We start from the raw sequence: 13,673 nt of genomic DNA, 5'->3' as shown, positions 1-13,673 counted from the left end.
CCTCTCACAGTCAGTACAGCCTCTATAGCGTTATCTCCTCTCACAGTCAGTACAGCCTCTATAGCGTTATCTCCTCTCACAGTCAGTACAGCCTCTATAGCGTTATCTCCTCTCACAGTCAGTACAGCCTCTATAGCGTTATCTCCTCTCACAGTCAGTACAGCCTCTATAGCGTTATCTCCTCTCTCAGTCAGTACATCCTCTATAGCGTTATCTCCTCTCACAGTCAGTACAGCCTCTATAGCGTTATCTCCTCTCACAGTCAGTACAGCCTCTATAGCGTTATCTCCTCTCACAGTCAGTACAGCCTCTATAGCATTATCCCCTCTCTGTCAGTACAGCCTCTATAGCGTTATCTCCTCTCACAGTCAGTACAGCCTCTATAGCGTTATCTCCTCTCACAATCAGTACAGCCTCTATATCATTATCCCCTCTCTGTCAGTACAGCCTCTATAGCGTTATCTCCTCTCACAGTCAGTACATCCTCTATAGCGTTATCTCCTCTCACAGTCAGTACAGCCTCTATAGCGTTATCTCCTCTCTGTCAGTACAGCCTCTATAGCGTTATCTCCTCTCACAGTCAGTACAGCCTCTATAGCGTTATCCCCTCTCACAGTCAGTACAGCCTCTATAGCGTTATCTCCTCTCACAGTCAGTACAGCCTCTATAGCGTTATCTCCTCTCACAGTCAGTACAGCCTCTATAGCGTTATCCCCTCTCACAGTCAGTACATGCTCTATAGCGTTATCTCCTCTCTGTCAGTACAGCCTCTATAGCGTTATCTCCTCTCACAGTCAGTACAGCCTCTATAGCGTTATCCCCTCTCACAGTCAGTACAGCCTCTATAGCGTTATCTCCTCTCACAGTCAGTACAGCCTCTATAGCGTTATCTCCTCTCACAGTCAGTACAGCCTCTATAGCGTTATCTCCTCTCTGTCAGTACAGCCTCTATAGCGTTATCTCCTTTCACAGTCAGTACAGCCTCTATAGCGTTATCCCCTCTCACAGTCAGTACAGCCTCTATAGCGTTATCTCCTCTCACAGTCAGTACAGCCTCTATAGCGTTATCCCCTCTCACAGTCAGTACATGCTCTATAGCGTTATCTCCTCTCTGTCAGTACAGCCTCTATAGCGTTATCTCCTCTCACAGTCAGTACAGCCTCTATAGCGTTATCCCCTCTCACAGTCAGTACAGCCTCTATAGCGTTATCTCCTCTCACAGTCAGTACAGCCTCTATAGCGTTATCTCCTCTCACAGTCAGTACAGCCTCTATAGCGTTATCTCCTCTCACAGTCAGTACAGCCTCTATAGCGTTATCCCCTCTCACAGTCAGTACAGCCTCTATAGCGTTATCCCCTCTCACAGTCAGTACAGCCTCTATAGCGTTATCCCCTCTCACAGTCAGTACAGCCTCTATAGCGTTATCTCCTCTCACAGTCAGTACAGCCTCTATAGTGTTATCTCCTCTCACAGTCAGTACAGCCTCTATAGCGTTATCTCCTCTCACAGTCAGTACAGCCTCTATAGCGTTATCCCCTCTCACAGTCAGTACAGCCTCTATAGCGTTATCCCCTCTCACAGTCAGTACAGCCTCTATAGCGTTATCCCCTCTCACAGTCAGTACAGCCTCTATAGCGTTATCCCCTCTCGCAGTCAGTACAGCCTCTATAGCGTTATCTCCTCTCACAGTCAGTACAGCCTCTATAGCGTTATCCCCTCTCACAGTCACACTCTGCTGTGATGATGTCATCACCGCTGCAAGGCGACTAACCGACTGCTGATCCCATATCTCTCACCCACACACACACACACACACACACACACTGCTGGCCCCATCTCATCTCACACATCAGTCAACTGTGTGGTATTCAATTTGAGTGTCTTTCTCTCTCTCTCCACCCACCCACCCGGGGGCAAGCAGCTTCTGAGGTAGACTCCATGACTACCTTTCCCACAAGGCCTAGAGGCAAAATGGAAGGCGTTGTAGTTCCTACCACATGTACTGTACCTGCTCAAGTAGACGCTTGTTGTCCTCCACTTTCCTCTGGTGCTCCTGGAGGCTGAGCTCCTGGAGGCTGAGCTCCTGGAGGCTGAGCATGGCTGGGTCTCCCCTCTCTTTGCTTTGAGCAGCAGGGTTGATGGGAGGGAAAATACATGGCCTGTAAAAGGGGAACTTTAGATGATGCTCCTTTTTATAATACATTCTAAAATATATTCATTTATTTCCAAACACATTTACAGAACATTTAAACCTCCAGACATCGTCCTCATAACCATTTCTTTCCACTGCCAGCAGGCCACAGCATGTTTTCTCAGTAAGCAAACGGCATGTTGACACATTGATTGATGGGCGCAGCAGCAGTCCAAATGAAGTGTAACCAGGAAGTCTCCCATTTACAAATGTCTTCCTCTCTCATTGCTTCCTTCCCGGCCTGCTGTTAACCAATCAGATGTCTTTACTGTACATTGAGCCTTGCCACTGTAACGTAGCCCTGCTCCTGAAAGAGAGGTTGTGGTTCAGTCCTGCATCGCCGTGGAGAATCTGAGTAATCATCATTACTCAGGTCAGTAGCCAAGAGCCCTTCAGTTAAGAGAGGAGAGACCTGATAGAGGTGTTGGCTTGCCTGGGTCTGTATCACAGCATACACACACACACACACACACACACACACACACACACACACACACACTGAGCAGGGAGAAGTGAGCTCACGTTAAGGTCGTCTTTGGGAGGGTATTTTACAGGTTGGCCTCATTACGATGGTGATGGAACACTGAGTGTTGGGTTACTGGATGGAAACCACACCAAGACATGAGATCGATGGCACCTTGAAGTGGCCCACCCTGTCTCTCTCTCTGGAGCCCACCCTGTCTCTCTCTCTCACTGGAGCCCACCCTGTCTCTCTCTCTCTCTCTCTGGAGCCCACCCTGTCTCTCTCACTGGAGCCCACCCTGTCTCTCTCTGGAGCCCACCCTGTCTGTCTCTCTCTCTGGAGCCCACCCTGTCTCTCTCTCTGGAGCCCACCCTGTCTCTCTCTCTCACTGGAGCCCACCCCTGTCTCTCTCTCTCTCTGGAGCCCACCCTGTCTCTCTCTCTCTCTCTCTCACTGGAGCCCACCCTGTCTCTCTCTCTCACTGGAGCCCACCCTGTCTCTCTCTCACACTGGAGCCCACCCTGTCTCTCTCTCTCTCTCACTGGAGACCACCCTGTCTCTCTCTCTCTCTCACTGGAGCCCACCCTGTCTCTCTCTCTCACTGGAGCCCACCCTGTCTCTCTCTCTCTCTGGAGCCCACCCTGTCTCTCTCTCTCTCTCTCTCTGGAGCCCACCCTGTCTCTCTCTCACACTGGAGCCCACCCTGTCTCTCTCTCTCACTGGAGCCCACCCTGTCTCTCTCTCTCTCTCACTGGAGCCCACCCTGTCTCTCTCCCTCTCTCTCTGGAGCCCACCCTGTCTCTCTCTCTCTCTCTCTCTGGAGCCCACCCTGTCTCTCTCTCACACTGGAGCCCACCCTGTCTCTCTCTCTCACTGGAGCCCACCCTGTCTCTCTCTCTCTCTCACTGGAGCCCACCCTGTCTCTCTCTCTCTCTCACTGGAGCCCACCCTGTCTCTCTCTGGAGCCCACCCTGTCTCTCTCTCACACTGGAGGCCACCCTGTCTCTCTCTCTCACTGGAGCCCACCCTGTCTCTCTCTCTCACTGGAGCCCACCCTGTCTCTCTCTCTCTCTCACTGGAGCCCACCCTGTCTCTCTCTCTCTCACTGGAGCCCACCCTGTCTCTCTCTCTCACTGGAGCCCACCCCTGTCTCTCTCTCTCACTGGAGCCCACCCCTGTCTCTCTCTCTCACTGGAGCCCACCCCTGTCTCTCTCTCTCACTGGAGCCCACCCTGTCTCTCTCTCTCACTGGAGCCCACCCTGTCTCTCTCTCTCACTGGAGCCCACCCCTCTCTCTCTCTCTCTCTCTCACTGGAGCCCACCCTGTCTCTCTCTCTCTCTGGAGCCCACCCCTGTCTCTCTCTCTCACTGGAGCCCACCCCTGTCTCTCTCTCACTGGAGCCCACCCTGTCTCTCTCTCTCACTGGAGCCCACCCCTGTCTCTCTCTCACTGGAGCCCACCCTGTCTCTCTCTCTCACTGGAGCCCACCCCTGTCTCTCTCTCACTGGAGCCCACCCTGTCTCTCTCTCTCACTGGAGCCCACCCTGTCTCTCTCTCTCTCTCTCTCACTGGAGCCCACCCTGTCTCTCTCTCTCACTGGAGCCCACCCCGGTCTCTCTGTCTCTCTCACTGGAACCCACCCTGTCTCTCTCTCTCACTGGAGCCCACCCTGTCTCTCTCTCTCACTGGAGCCCACCCCTGTCTCTCTCTCTAACTGGAGCCCACCCCTGTCTCTCTCTCTCTCTCTCTCACTGGAGCCCACCCCTGTCTCTCTCTCTAACTGGAGCCCACAATGTCTCTCTCTCTCTCTCACTGGAGCCACCCTGTCTCTCTCTCTCACTGGAGCCCACCCCTGTTAACTGGAGCCCACCCTGTCTCTCTCTCTCTCTCACTGGAGCCCACCCTGTCTCTCTCACTGGAGCCCACCCTGTCTCTCTCTCTCACTGGAGCCCATCCTGTCTCTCTCTCTCACTGGAGCCCACCCTGTCTCTCTCTGTCACTGGAGCCCACCCTGTCTCTCTCTCTCACTGGAGCCCACCCTGTCTCTCTCTCTCACTGGAGCCCACCCTGTCTCTCTCTCTCACTGGAGCCCACCCCTCTCTCTCTCTCTCTCACTGGAGCCCACCCCTCTCTCTCTCTCTCTCACTGGAGCCCACCCCTGTCTCTCTCTCACTGGAGCACACCCTGTCTCTCTCTCTCACTGGAGCCCACCCCTGTCTCTCTCTCTCACTGGAGCCCACCCCTGTCTCTCTCTCTCACTGGAGCCCACCCCTGTCTCTCTCTCACTGGAGCCCACCCTGTCTCTCTCTCACTGGAGCCCACCCCTCTCTCTCTCTCTCTCTCTCTCTCACTGGAGCCCACCCCTGTCTCTCTCTCACTGGAGCCCACCCTGTCTCTCTCTCTCACTGGAGCCCACCCTGTCTCTCTCTCTCTCTCACTGGAGCCCACCCTGTCTCTCTCTCTCACTGGAGCCCACCCTGTCTCTCTCTCTCTCTCACTGGAGCCCACCCTGTCTCTCTCTCTCACTGGAGCCCACCCTGTCTCTCTCTCTCACTGGAGCCCACCCCTGTCTCTCTCTCTCACTGGAGCCCACCCCTGTCTCTCTCTCTCTCACTGGAGCCCACCCCTGTCTCTCTCTCTAACTGGAGCCCACCCTGTCTCTCTCTCTCTCTCTCTCTCACTGGAGCCCACCCTGTCTCTCTCTCTCACTGGAGCCCACCCCTGTCTCTCTCTCTAACTGGAGCCCACCCTGTCTCTCTCTCTCTCTCACTGGAGCCCACCCTGTCTCTCTCACTGGAGCCCACCCTGTCTCTCTCTCTCACTGGAGCCCACCCTGTCTCTCACTGGAGCCCACCCTGTCTCTCTCTCTCACTGGAGCCCACCCTGTCTCTCTCTCACTGGAGACAACCCTGTCTCTCTCTCACTGGAGCCCACCCTGTCTCTCTCTCTCACTGGAGCCCACCCTGTCTCTCTCTCACTGGAGACAACTCTGTCTCTCTCTCACTGGAGCCCACCCTGTCTCTCTCTCTCACTCTCTCTCACTAGAGCCCACACTGTCTCTCTCTCACTCTCTCTCACTGGAGCCCACCCTGTCTCTCTCTCACTCTCTCTCACTGGAGCCCACCCCTGTTTCTCTCTCTCACTGGAGCCCACCCTGTCTCTCTCTCACTGGAGCCCACCCCTGTCTCTCTCTCACTCACTGGAGCCCACCCCTGTCTCTCTCTCACTGGAGCCCACCCCTGTCTCTCTCTCACTGGAGCCCGCCCTGTCTCTCTCTCACTGGAGCCCGCCCTGTCTCTCTCACACTGGAGCCCACCCTGTCTCTCTCTCACACTGGAGCCCACCCTGTCTCTCTCTCTCACTGGAGCCCACCCTGTCTCTCTCACTGGAGCCCATCCTCTCTCTCACTGGAGCCCACCCTGTCTCTCTCTGGAGCCCACCCTGTCTCTCTCTCACACTGGAGGCCACCCTGTCTCTCTCTCTCACTGGAGCCCACCCTGTCTCTCTCTCTCACTGGAGCACACCCTGTCTCTCTCTCTCACTGGAGCCCACCCTGTCTCTCTCTCTGGAGCCCACCCTGTCTCTCTCTCTCACTGGAGCCCACCCTGTCTCTCTCTCTGGAGCCCACCCTGTCTCTCTCTCACACTGGAGCCCACCCTGTCTCTCTCTCTCTCTGGAGCCCACCCTGTCTCTCTCTCACACTGGAGCCCACCCTGTCTCTCTCTCTCACTGGAGCCCACCCTGTCTCTCTCTCTGGAGCCCACCCTGTCTCTCTCTCTCACTGGAGCCCACCCCTGTCTCTCTCTCTCACTGGAGCCCACCCCTTTCTCTCTCTCTCTCACTGGAGGCCACCCCTGTCTCTCTCTCTCACTGGAGGCCACCCCTGTCTCTCTCTCTCACTGGAGCCCACCCTGTCTCTCTCTCTCACTGGAGCCCACCCTGTCTCTCTCTCTCACTGGAGCCCACCCTGTCTCTCTCTCTCACTGGAGCCCACCCCTGTCTCTCTCTCTCACTGGAGCCCACCCTGTGTCTCTCTCTCACTGGAGCCCACCCTGTCTCTCTCACTGGAGCCCATCCTGTCTCTCTCACTGGAGCCCACCCTGTCTCTCTCTGGAGCCCACCCTGTCTCTCTCTCACACTGGAGCCCACCCTGTCTCTCTCTCTCACTGGAGCCCACCCTGTCTCTCTCTCTCACTGGAGCACACCCTGTCTCTCTCTCTCACTGGAGCCCACCCTGTCTCTCTCTCTGGAGCCCACCCTGTCTCTCTCTCTCTCTGGAGCCCACCCTGTCTCTCTCTCTCACTGGAGCCCACCCTGTCTCTCTCTCTGGAGCCCACCCTGTCTCTCTCTCACACTGGAGCCCACCCTGTCTCTCTCTCTCTGGAGCCCACCCTTTCTCTCTCTCACACTGGAGCCCACCCTGTCTCTCTCTCTCACTGGAGCCCACCCTGTCTCTCTCTCTCACTGGAGCCCACCCCTGTCTCTCTCTCTCACTGGAGCCCACCCCTGTCTCTCTCTCTCACTGGAGCCCACCCCTTTCTCTCTCTCTCTCACTGGAGGCCACCCCTGTCTCTCTCTCTCACTGGAGGCCACCCCTGTCTCTCTCTCTCACTGGAGCCCACCCTGTCTCTCTCTCTCACTGGAGCCCACCCTGTCTCTCTCTCTCACTGGAGCCCACCCTGTCTCTCTCTCTCACTGGAGCCCACCCCTGTCTCTCTCTCTCACTGGAGCCCACCCTGTGTCTCTCTCTCACTGGAGCCCACCCTGTCTCTCTCACTGGAGCCCATCCTGTCTCTCTCACTGGAGCCCACCCTGTCTCTCTCTGGAGCCCACCCTGTCTCTCTCTCACACTGGAGCCCACCCTGTCTCTCTCTCTCACTGGAGCCCACCCTGTCTCTCTCTCTCACTGGAGCACACCCTGTCTCTCTCTCTCACTGGAGCCCACCCTGTCTCTCTCTCTGGAGCCCACCCTGTCTCTCTCTCTCTCTGGAGCCCACCCTGTCTCTCTCTCTCACTGGAGCCCACCCTGTCTCTCTCTCTGGAGCCCACCCTGTCTCTCTCTCACACTGGAGCCCACCCTGTCTCTCTCTCTCTGGAGCCCACCCTTTCTCTCTCTCACACTGGAGCCCACCCTGTCTCTCTCTCTCACTGGAGCCCACCCTGTCTCTCTCTCTCACTGGAGCCCACCCCTGTCTCTCTCTCTCACTGGAGCCCACCCCTTTCTCTCTCTCTCACACTGGAGCCCACCCTGTCTCTCTCTCTCACTGGAGCCCACCCTGTCTCTCTCTCTCACTGGAGGCCACCCCTGTCTCTCTCTCTCACTGGAGCCCACCCTGTCTCTCTCTCTCACTGGAGCCCACCCTGTCTCTCTCTCTCACTGGAGCCCACCCTGTCTCTCTCTCTCACTGGAGCCCACCCCTGTCTCTCTCTTTCACTGGAGCCCACCCTGTCTCTCTCTCTCACTGGAGCCCACCCCTGTCTCTCTCTTTCACTGGAGCCCACCCTGTGAGAAGGAAAAAAGAGAGGGCCAGAGAGAGAGAGAGAGAGAGAGAGAGAGAGAGAGAGAGAGAGAGAGAGAAGGAAAAGAGAGAGAGAGAGATAAGGAAAAAAGAGAGAGCCAGAGAGAGAGGAGTCACCTGAAACCCTCACCTTTCTGCTGCTGAATGTGAGAGGTAAAGACTTCTTAATGTCCGGTCCACTAGCGCCTGTCAAATTAAAGAGAGAAGGGAAAGGGATCGTCCCAAAGTAACAACCCAGTTTACTGCAGCTGAACAAGAACCAGCCACATAAAATCAATACTTCCATTTGTATTACTTTTACGCTTTCATTGAGTGAGGTGTTTTTACAGTTTGAGCTGGGTGAGAGGTGGGACCGTGGGAGGTAGGGATGGACGGACTTGTTTTACGACTCTGGTCAACATTGCTGTGATCAAATCGTGTCTCTGTTCGTTATGCCTATGTGAGAGAATGTGTGTCTGTCTGTGTGTGTGTGTGTGTGTCTCTGTGTGTGTGTGTGTGTGTGTGTGTGTGTGTGAGTGCTGTCACTAAGGAACCTGACACCTCTCCCACTGCAGCTGAGTTGAGCTTATTTACCTCAGTAGCCCTGTTCAGCTGCAACCCTGCCTGAGCCCTCAGGTAAACTGAACTAGGTGGAGTGGACTAAAGTCTGAGCCCTCAGTAAAACTGAACTAGGTGGAGTGGACTAAAGTCTGAGCCCTCAGTAAAACTGAACTAGGTGGAGTGGACTAAAGTCTGAGCCCTCAGTAAAACTGAACTAGGTGGAGTGGACTAAAGTCTGAGCCCTCAGTAAAACTGAACTAGGTGGAGTGGACTAAAGTCTGAGTCCTCAGTAAAACTGAACTAGGTGGAGTGGACTAAAGTCTGAGCCCTCAGTAAAACTGAACTAGGTGGAGTGGACTAAAGTCTGAGCCCTCAGTAAAACTGAACTAGGTGGAGTGGACTAAAGTCTGAGCCCTCAGTAAAACTGAACTAGGTGGAGTGGACTAAAGTCTGAGCCCTCAGTAAAACTGAACTAGGTGGAGTGGACTAAAGTCTGAGCCCTCAGTAAAACTGAACTAGGTGGAGTGGACTAAAGTCTGAGCCCTCAGTAAAACTGAACTAGGTGGAGTGGACTAAAGTCTGAGCCCTCAGTAAAACTGAACTAGGTGGAGTGGACTAAAGTCTGAGCCCTCAGTAAAACTGAACTAGGTGGAGTGGACTAAAGCCTGCCATGAAATACATTCAATAGTATACATAGTGTTTGTTTCATTTGGGTACATTTATGAGTTACAAATCCCACATTTTTGTAGACATTTGAGCCAAGTTCCTTGCAAATTGTCCTGTACTAATCCTCCATTAAAACGTTGTGAGAACAACACAAAAACTGCTGTTCAAACACATCCAACAGCCTGTCACTTGGTCATTGTTATGTAGTTCATGTCACTGCAGATGGCAGGATTGATGACTTCATTCACTATGCACTTACTGTTATTACTGAGTGTACAAAACATTAAGAACACATGTGCTTTCCATGACATAGACTAACCAGGTGAATCCATGTTCCCTTATTGATGTCACTTATTAAATCCACTTCAAATCAGTGTAGATGAAGGGGGAAGAGACAGGTTAAAGAAGGATTTTTAAGCCTTGAGACATGGATTGTGTGCCATTCAGAGGGTGAACGGCCAAGACAAAATATTGAAGTGCCTTTGAACGGGGTATGGTAGTATTGAGCCTTTATTTAACTGGGCAAGTCAATTAAGAACAAATTCTTATTTACAATGACGGCCTACACCGGCCAAACCCGGAAGACGCTGGGCCAATTGTGCACCATCCTATGGGAGTCCCAATCACAGCTGGATGTGATACAACCTGGATTCGAACCAGGGACTGTAGTGACACCTCTTGCACTGAGATGCAGTGCCTTAGACCGCTGCGCCACTCGGGAGTCAAGCAGCTGCCAGGCGTACAGGTTTGTGTTAAGAACTGCGACGCTGCTGGGTTTTTTCACACTCAGTTTACCGTGTGTATCAAGAACGGTCCACCACCAAAAGGACATCCAGCCAACTTTACACAACTGTGGGAAACATTGGAGTCAACATGGGCCAGCATCCCTGTGGAACGCTTTCAACACCTTGTAGAGTCCATTCCCTGATGAATTGAGGCTGTTCTGAGGGCAATACGGGGGTGCAATTCAATAGTAGGAAGGTGTTCTTAATGTTTTGTCCACTCAGTGTAGATTCCCTTTCTCTTCGGTAATTTTGGTTTTCTATTTAAAAAAAAATCCAAGTAGGCTATGCACACAAATTCCATGAAAATGTCTAAACAGAATTTGCAATGCATCTTTCATTGATTTGGCATCAAATGTTATTAATACGCAAGTGTTAGCAGGCTGTGTACCCCAACATGTACATACGTGTAATATGCATTATGTTCACGCTGTGATTAAACAGGCTATTTGTACATTAGTGCTTACATTTTAGACAGAAAATAACACATTAAAAGTAACTGAATCAATACTTTCTACAGAGCCTCTGTGTAATAAAACCGAAATAATAAATAATTCTGAAATAATCCATTCTATATGCAGCTATTTATAAAATGTTTTGTGTGGCAATAACTCACCTCTACATCCATCTCTGTTGCAGAGGCTTGTGGGGATGCTGCTGGTGTGTGGTCTGGGCTGTGTGCCTCTGTCCCCCCCCCTGTCCCAGCCTAGTCTACCCTCTCTGACTCTCTCTGCCTACACCCCTGTCAGCCACAGCCCACTCCTAACCGCCTGGCTAACCAGTGTCTTCACTGTTCATCAATAATGCAACAGCATCTTCTACAGTTTCTCCCATCACTCCAGGTAGAGCAGAAGGATATGTCTTCTGAATCTTCCAGCCGTCATTCTCCACGCCGGCTACTGGCACCTAATTAGTCTTTCAGAGTGCTGCTTGGGTTGCGCTTGAATAAGTCATAACACACACAGAAACAGAGATGGGTTGTGTGTCTACGTGTACCTCTGTGTTTTAGTTGTAAGGACCACGTCATGTCTGTTGACGGATATTTTATTCTTTAGTTTTCATGAATGAATTAGTGGATGACTAAATGAATGACGGTGTGGTCCTGTGCTTGATCCAGATAATATTGGGAGCTTCATTGATCCATAACACACAGCTAATTCATTCAGACCTACAGCGTCCACCTATCGTCTATCCTAACATCTCTAATCCACTCCAACCAACTTTTCTCTCCCTCTACCCCTCTCTCTCCCTCCATCCATCCATCACCCCCATTTCTCCCTCCATCCCCCATCTATCCCCCATCTATCCCTCCATCCCCCATTTCTCCCTCCATCCCCCATCTCCCATCTATTCCCCCATCCCCCATATATTCCCCCATCCCCCATCTCCCATCTATTCCCCCATCCCCCATATATTCCCCCATCTCTCCCTCCATCTATCCCTCCATCTATCCCCCTCCCGTCCCTCATCCCTCACACCATCCCCCATCTATCCCTCCATCCCCCATTTCTTCCTCCATCCCCATCTCTCCCTCCATCCCCCATCTCCCATCTATCCCTCCATCCCATTTCTCCCTACATCCCCCACATCTCTCCCCATCCCCCATTTCTACCTCCATCCCCCACTTCTCCCTCATCTCTCCCCATCACCCCACTTCTCCCTCCATCCCCCATCTCTTCCTCCATAAATCCCTCTATTCCCATCTCCCTCCATCCCCCCATCTCCCTCCATCCCCCTCCATCCCTCCTTTCTCCCTCCATCCCCCCTTCTCTCCCCCATCTCTCCCCCAATCTTTGTCATCTCTTCCCTTCTCTCTGGTGTTGCTTGTCTGAGTACATCACCTCAACCACATGTTAACTGAGGTGTTAAAGAGAGAGCCATGGAGACCCCCATCTCTCCCTCCATCCCCCATCTCTCACTCCATCCCCCCATCCCCCATCTCTCACTCCATCCCCCCATCCCCCATCTCTCCCTCCATCCCCCATCTCTCACTCCATCCCCCCATCCCCCATCTCTCACTCCATCCCCCCATCCCCCATCTCTCACTCCATCCCCCATCCCCCATCTCTCACTCCATCCCCCCATCCCCCATCCCCCATCTCTCACTCCATCCCCCATCCCCCATCTCTCACTCCATCCCCCATCTCTCACTCCATCCCCCCATCCCCCATCTCTCACTCATCCCCCCATCTCTCTCTCCCTCCACCCCCCCATCTCTCCCTCCACCCCCCCATCTCCCGCCATCCCCCATTTCTTCCTCCATCCCCCATCTCTCCCTCCACCCCCCCATCTCTCCCTCCACCCCCCCATCTCTCCCTCCACCCCCCATCTCTCCCTCCACCCCCCCATCAGACAGACACACACACTGCACTCATATAGGTCATAGGCTGCACAAAGATATCTCTTGTCTCCTGTTGGAATGGATTTCAGATTAATTAAAATGTGAAGTATTTATACTTGTGTCAGAACGGATTATGGGCCATTGGTTGTGTGATTTACATTCTAGTGTGTGTGTGTTACTTTCTATTCCAGATTCCTCCAATCCCTCTCTCATGGTGTGTGGATGATGTCAAAGGTTTAAAGAGGAGAGAGAAGGAGACATCTCTATTGGTTAGAATAGAGAGGAGAGGAGAAGGAGACATTCTATTGGCCAGAATAGAGGAGAAGGAGACATCTCTATTGGTTAGAATAGAGGAGAAGGAGACATCTCTATTGGCCAGAATAGAGGAGAGGACACAGGGAGACATCTCTATTGATTAGAATAGAGGAGAGGAGACATCTCTATTGGTCAGAATAGAGGAGAGGACACAGGGAGACATCTCTATTGGTTAGAATAGAGGAGAGGACACAGGGAGACATCTCTATTGGCCAGAATTGAGGAGAGGACACAGGGAGACATCTCTACTGGCCAGAATAGAGGAGACATCTCTATTGGTTAGAATATAGGAGAGGTGACAGGGAGACATCTCTATTGGTTAGAATAGAGGAGAGGAGACAGGGAGCCATCTCTATTGGTTAGAATAGAGGAGACATCTCTATTGGTTAGAATAGAGGAGAGGAGACAGGGAGCCATCTCTATTGGTTAGAATAGAGCAGAGGAGCCATCTCTATTGGTTAGAATAGAGCGGAGGAGCCATCTCTATTGGTTAGAATAGAGGAGAGGAGACATCTCTATTGGTTAGAATAGAGGAGATCTCTATTGGTTAGAATAGAGCAGAGGAGCCATCTCTATTGGTTAGAATAGAGGAGAGGAGACATCTCTATTGGTTAGAATAGAGGAGAGGAGATCTCTATTGGTTAGAATAGAGGAGAGGAGACATCTCTATTGGTTAGAATAGAGGAGAGGAGACATCTCTATTGGTTAGAATAGAGGAGAAGGAGACATTGGTCAGAATACCTTGTAGCCGTTGGTTTAAAAGTTGTGTTGGCGGTGGTGTGTGTTGTAGGCAACTGACGTCATTCTAAATTAGCGTCTGAATGATAAAGTTGACCCTGGATGGAAGTAGCTGC

The sequence above is a fragment of the Salmo salar genome, chromosome 07 (assembly GCF_965601325.2).
Source record: "Salmo salar chromosome 07, fSalSal1, whole genome shotgun sequence".
In the NCBI taxonomy this organism is placed as follows: domain Eukaryota; kingdom Metazoa; phylum Chordata; class Actinopteri; order Salmoniformes; family Salmonidae; genus Salmo; species Salmo salar.
This window is presented reverse-complemented; position numbering follows the sequence as displayed.